This window comes from Choloepus didactylus, chromosome X (assembly GCF_015220235.1).
Source record: "Choloepus didactylus isolate mChoDid1 chromosome X, mChoDid1.pri, whole genome shotgun sequence".
Taxonomy (NCBI): Eukaryota; Metazoa; Chordata; class Mammalia; order Pilosa; family Megalonychidae; genus Choloepus; species Choloepus didactylus.
In genome coordinates, this window is record NC_051334.1 from 150,913,964 (window position 1) to 150,921,073 (window position 7,110).

A 7,110-nucleotide genomic window follows, 5' to 3' on the forward strand; every position below is an offset into this window, starting at 1 on the left:
TTCTTCACTTTTAACAACTTCATAGCAAACCACACCAAACGATGAGAAAATAGTAGATCATACTGTCACCTCAGAAAGCAGATAACTTTGGAATCATTTAAATATAAGTGCAAAGAACTCAAACCTAAGGCAGGCTTAAAAGTGATTTGAGGGCTAACTGCTGTTGCTGTTATTGCTAATGACCTTGGGAAGGAAAGGACCTGAAATGAGAGAATCATTTACCTTCCACTCCTCAGAGCCAAAGCATCTGGTCTGTGTGCTGATTCCAAAAAGCTCTGTTGTATACTTTTTCCAAAGGAACATGCCAGGAAAAGGTAATGCGAAATCTCATGGTAGGTTTTAGGTGAGACTAGGAAAGAACTTCCTTGAAAATAAAGGTTACCCATGATAAAGATACTGCCTCTGTGTCTTCTCTCTTGTATTAAGTAGCAGTAGAGGTCAAATACCATTTGCCTCTCTGTTCCTTCATGACCTATTTTTGGCACTGTTCCCTTCACTTCAGTCTTTAAGTTGCTGCCCTTTAGTGTGGCTGAGTGTGAAAAATCTTGGTGGTTGTGTGAGGGGGGTGGGAGTCACTGACAGCTCTAATGTTACTGGTTGCTTTACCAGGCCATGTCAACATTGGTCCCATTACCATCTCTAGGAACAAGCATTGTGGCCTATGTTCTGCCTCGATTACTCTTCCCTTGGCTCTTTGCCTGTGTAACTTCTCATTCTTCATGCCTCAGCTCACATGTCACTTCTTCAAAGAAGCCTATCTTGATCATCCTATCTAGTGCAGCCACCATCGCTCCCAGACCAGTTATTCCCTGTACCCTCTTATTTCCTTCATGGCAACTTATGACTATCTGAAGTGATCTAGTTTATTTACTTGTTTATTTTTTCCCATTTTCCTTCCTCACTAGAATGTAACCCCTATGTAGGTAGGGAACATGTCTGTCTTGTTTAGCTGTTGTATATGCTGCAGTGCCTGGTACATTCTGGGTGATCAGGAAACATTTGTTCAATAACGAATGAATGAGAAGGAAAGAGGGAAATGCATGACTACTTCAGTGTCCTTTTCTCCTAGGAGTGTGTAGCCACCAAACAGAGAGGTTGCCAACATTTGCCAAGCTCAGTGATCTCTACCCACATCTTCTGATTTATGTGGGAACAAATGATATAATCAAGAGTCCAGAAAGTCTCTTTAGTGATTCCAAAGGCCTGGATGTGAAACCTGAAGAGTTTGAGAGCACAGGTAGAATTTTCATTTTTTTCATAGGGTGAAAAGAATGACTTTGGCAGAGAATACAAGACACAGGAAGTTAATAGTTGACCACATTCATAATGTTGAGCAGGATGTAATTTTCTGGACTGTGCTTCACAGTAGAATAAATGGTTGCTGGTAAATGATGAAATGCATCTTGTGAATATGGGAAATACATATATTTTCCTGGAGACTTGCATACCTCATCAAAAGTGTGTAGGGTGGTCAGATTTAACAAAAACAAAAACAAAAACAAGGATGCCTACTTAAATTTGAAGTTTGAATTTTATATAAACAATAATTATTTAGTATAATCATGTCCCATGCAATATTTGATGTCCCGTATTTTATCTGGCAACCCTCTAACAGTGTTTTCATCCAGTTCTAAATATTCACAAGGATATTATAACAACTTTATATCAAATTCCATGCTGACTTCTAGATATGATGTGCCTGTGGCAACATTTCCCAAACCATGTTCCATGGAAACATAGGGTCCCACAAGGTGTTAATATGCCTTTATAAGTGGTCAAATATGTTTGCAAAATAAACTATCTCTTTTTTTAGGGAGCCACATTGCATATTAGGGTGTTAAAGGTACTGAGAAGTCCTGCAGTAGACACACATGTGTGTACTCACATACACATACACACACACATACTCCCCAAAATTTGCTTTCATTTTGAGGCTCCACACTCTCTAGTGGAATCAACTTCCTTGGGATTTCCATCCCTCATCCCTCATGTGACAAGACTTGCTAAATACTTCGGCTATTTCATTGGGCCAGATATGTACTGGCTTACTTTCTCCTTTCTCTCTGGGGGCAAGAAACAGAAACCTGAGGTTTGTACCGTTAAGAAAAATTTCATAGTCTTGCTCAGAGCCTCTCTGCTTATCCTCAACTGTGAGCAAGCCAGAGCTATTTAGGAGGCTTCAGAGATCCAGTCGGCCTGCATATGTACCCAGGTTGGTAAGACACCCAGAAACAGAACTCGTTAATTGTTTTAGACACAGTTTGTTGTCATGGGTTTTAAAGTAGAGTAGAACAATTTTTATATGGAAAAAAGTAGTTTATCACAGAAATTAATGTTTGCATAGTTTTCTATGTAAAGTCAAGAATGCATCTTCAGCTTTTCTTCGTGTGGTTCACATTCCATAGCCAGCCACAACCATGGGACCATCATCTCCTGTCACACCATTAGCATCATAATTATTCCAGCTGGAGTGACTGCACTCATCATTGGCTTTGGTATTTCTGGGACACTCCATCACAGTTACTACTCTCACCTTAGCTGGGAACATTGGGGAGGATGGAATACTGAGCTGCACTTTTGAATCTAACATCAAACTTTCTGATATTGTGATACAGTGGCTGAAGGAAGGTGCTATGGGTTTGGTCCATGAGTCCAAAGAAGGCAAAGATAACCTGTCAGACCAGGATGAAATGTTCAAGAGCCAGACAGCAGTGTTTACAGATCAAGTGATAGTTGGCAATGCCTCTCTGAGCCTGAAAAATGTGCAACTCTCAGATGCTGGCACCTACAAATGTTACATCATCACCTCTAAGGGCAAGGGGAATGCTAACCTGGAGTATAAAACTGGAGCTTTCAGCATCCCAGAGGCAAGTGTGGACTATAATGCCAGTTCAGAGAGCTTGCCGTGTGAGGCTCCTCAATGGTTTCCCCCAGCCCACAGTGGTCTGGGCATCCCAAGTTGGCCAGGGAGCCAACTTCTCTGAAGTCTCCAACACAAGTTTGGAGCTGAACTCTGAGAATGTGACCGAAGGTGGTGTCTGTGCCCTACAGTGTCACAATCAACAACACATACTCCTGTGTGATTGAGAACGACACTGGCAAAGCCTCAGGGGATATCAAAGTGACAGACTCTGAGATCAAAAGGCGGAGTCACTTAGCTGCTGAGCTCAAAGGCTTTCCTGTGTGTCTCTTCTTTCTGTGCCATCAGGTGGATACTCCTTCCTCTCTCCTTATTTGATGCTAAAATAATGTGCCTTGGCCACACAGAAATATACAAAGTCATTGGTATGACAGAATCCCGGGAATCTGCAGAATGATTTCACCACAAGATATAACCTAGTTTTGTATTTCTGGGGAGAAAAGAATTCATGTCTAGAACTCTGGAGTGAACAAACAATATCAAGAAACAAAAAGAAGCCAAAAAACTCTACAGAAGACTGCAATATGAACAAGATAAATATATCTCCAAAGACATTTATTAAAATTTGGGAAAAGAATTAATCTGAACTAGAGAAATGCATTAAGATTGCTATGTAAAATGCATGTTGAAGACAAGTGCATCCTCATATCTCAGGGACTTCCCCTTACCTATAAACTCCTGGGGAGTGAGAGGATAGGGTATTGCATCTCCCTTTTCTCAGAATCCTTAGTTATATGTGCTGTAATGTTATTCTTAGGAAGTTCCTAGAAAGGTTTCCATTGCAGTATAAACATGCATTATATTCCATAAGTTAAACTGCAGAGAATCCCATAAGAAGCTGCTAATCACCTGCCTCTTCACAATTCAGAGGTGGCTGCATTTTTGGGGTCAAATGATTTGCTTTTTATGATGATATTTCCAAAAGTGCCTTGGTTTCTCCTCCCAACTAACAAATGCCAAAGAAATGTGAAAAACAATAATTTTAATGTAAAAAAGTAGTTGGGTCACACTAATTTTCTAAATAATCCAAGCACCGTCTTTTTAAAACAAATGCTATTTTATTTCTCAGATGATGCTCACTCTTGAATGGTCCAGGGAAGGACATCTCATCTTTACTATATGGAACAGTGTGCCATTGCAAGATTTCAGAGGCTTCTACTTTCTATCCTGCATGGACAGCTATGACCTCAGCCTTCAACAGCATCTAGAGCAGTGGGACTCAACTGGGGGTGATTTTGCCTCCAGGGGATATTTAGTAATGTCTGGAGACAATTTTGGTTTTCACAAGTTGGGGTGGGATATGCCACTGGCATCTAGTGGATAGAGCCCAAGGATGCTGCTCAACATTCTACAATGCCCAGGACATCTCCTGAAAACAAAGAAGCATCCAGTCCAAAATGTCAATAGTGCTGAGGTTAAGAACCCTGATTTAGAGCAGAAAAGGATCTAGAAAAGAGGGGAGCAAACCAATTTGTTAGCTTCCTAAAAATGGGCATCGGCCTCTGTCTCTTTGGCTGCCACCTCAGCACAGAGAGCCAGAACTCAGATGTTGAGCAGCCAGGATAACATCTTGCAGTGAACAGTGTGGACAAGGCCTGTGGGAAATTCTTGATGGGATTATCTTCAGCTGGTCGAGCTTCTAAGTTACTTTCACTTCATTCTACCCTACAAACCATGTTCCATCACAAGTTCCCTCAATCCAAATTTAGATCTTGGTATACTGCTTAGCCAAAATTCAAATTAAGACAACAAAGATGTACCTTCCTTGAAACATAGACTTCTAAAAGCATGGACAAGGACCCTTTGAAACAAGGCCCTGAGGAGTGAAGCTTTGGTAGAAAAGAACATTTTGTTTTCAGTCCCTTTCCCACACTATTTTTTCACAAGTTGATCACTGCCTCATTGGCAATTTGTACCTACCATGACTATATTACATTTTGTTATAGAAAACTTGATTTTAGCATTATGACCATTGAAGAGAATGATTAAATATACATTTCCTAAAAAAAAAATGCATCTTCAAAGGTAAACTCAATGACATTTGTTTCATAAAACCATTGTGCTTCACTGTCAGTCCTCTGTGAATGCTCTAGCTTCTGACATTCAGTGGAGCAATAAAGAAATTAAACATGCCTCCCAAACCTTTATGCAAATATTTAAAATTATGATTTAATTTTTAATGTCCCATAGCAGCAATAAAATAAACAATATAAATCTCAAGAAGGCCGACTGCCTGCTTTGCAATAACTCTTAGGGTGTGGCCCACACAGGCAAGATTTCCTCTTAATCATAAACCAAGGTGGTGGCATGGGTTTAGGCAAAGGGAGGGTGGTAGATGTTGATATTTTGCACTTCCTGAGGACCCATTTATGTAATTGTCTTTCACATGGGGGTGGAGAGTAGAGAAGCAGTTTTGACATGTACCTTGCTAACAGTTTGGGTTTTAGCATAATGACTTGTGCTTCCTTGCCATTGAAATTCTCCCTTTTCTGCCATTAAAAAAACAAAACAAAAACCAATAAAACTTAAAACACTAAAATAACCACCCAGACAAAAATAAGAAAACTTTTAAACTTTTTTAAAGGAAATGAAAAAATCTATCCAGTCTAGAAAGATGGGGCTTATAAATTCCATTGTGAAATCTTTTTTACACAATTAGATGGAGTCTGGGGCACTAAGCCATAGGAATGAGAAAGGGTAACTTGATGGGTGCCAAATTGAATAAAATGGTTTATTGGGTTGAAATGTTACTAACACAAGATACTTCAGATGTAGTGACAACTTTGTCAGTGCTGCCATAGTTTAAAGAGCTAAAATCGAAAACCTCACACTCCCAGGAAGCAAATTTGTCCATTTTACAATATTTCATGCATAATATATACTAAATAAATGAATGTTTTTGAATATTTTGAAGCAGGTCAGGTCTGGTCCATAAATAGGTGCTCAGTATATGTTTGTTGAATCCACAAAAGTCCTATACGTAACTGTAGTTTCAGTCAAAGTAATCAAATCTGTTAACAATTGTAGCTGTCCACACCGTAACATCTCTCTTGAACTTCTGGCAACTCAGCTGGTCTGTTAGATTATATTGACAGAGTTTCTTAACCTTGACACTGTTGACATTTGGGGCTGAATGATTTTTTGTTGTGGGAGCTGCCTTGTGCATTGTAGGGTGCTTAGCAGCATTGGTGTCCTCTACCCACTAGATGCTAATAGCACACCCCCAGTTGTGACAACCAGAAATTTCTCCAGACATTGCCAAATGTCCCAAGGAAGGGGCGTGTGTTTGTGCAAAATTGTTCCTGGTTGAGAACCACTGGGTTAGAAGACATGCAGGTTCAGGTCCAGAATTCCCATGAGTTGACTATAGCCCCCTACAGATGACATGATTCTGCCACACTTGCTTAAACAGACAGGCTCCAAAGACTTTCATGACTGCCTGAAGAGGGAGGCTCAAGAAGGGAGGCAAGACAGACTCAATGGAGGCCCAACTAAGGGAGATTTTCAAACTATGTTTCATGGAGCCCTGAGGGTTCTGAGGAGCCTCAGGGGAGGGTAGAAAGCAGTCTCCTAACCTCCCTTGCTTTAAACAAAGTTGGCTACACCCATTAATCCTTGGAAAGTTTGGAGTTCTCAGGGCTGGGCAGTAGGGCTCAGAGGAGTGCTAACACTAAAAAGTCACAGTTTCTGCATCTCTAAACTAGCTGTGTTTGACCTAAGATCTTTGTGCCTCAGTTTCCTCCTCAGTAAAATGGGGGCTGAAAGCACTACTTCCTTCACAGGGTTGTTGCCAAAAATCCAATGGGATAATGTGTTTAAAGTATCTGGCAAATGAAATGTGTTCAATAAATGATTGCAGTTATTAATTTCATGCCTCCCCAGACAGTTAAGCATCTTCCTCTCCTCTTGGACCCTCACCCCCATACCCCATGAAGCTCTTTGCTATTGAAGTCCCCTCTCCTTTGACTGGGTAAGTTAGAACCCAGTCTTCTAGTTATTATATTTATATCCAAAACAATTTTGCCTATGACCATGGTACACAAAGATGGCCTGTTTCCAAGGCAGCAGAAGGTCACACCTGACCCATGATACTCAGTGTTACTAGTCAATTGAAGAAGTGCTTCAGTATCCCGGGCCTGGGAGGACCATGCAAAGAAATTAATCATTCCACCTTAGGAGAGGATTTGGAA

At 40.5% G+C, this 7,110-nt stretch overlaps 1 pseudogene; it reads left to right on the plus strand.

The window, feature by feature from the left end:
• Positions 1-301: 301 nt before the first annotated feature.
• On the plus strand, positions 302-3,249 carry LOC119522397 (annotated as a pseudogene).
• The last annotated feature ends 3,861 nt before the right edge of the window (positions 3,250-7,110 follow it).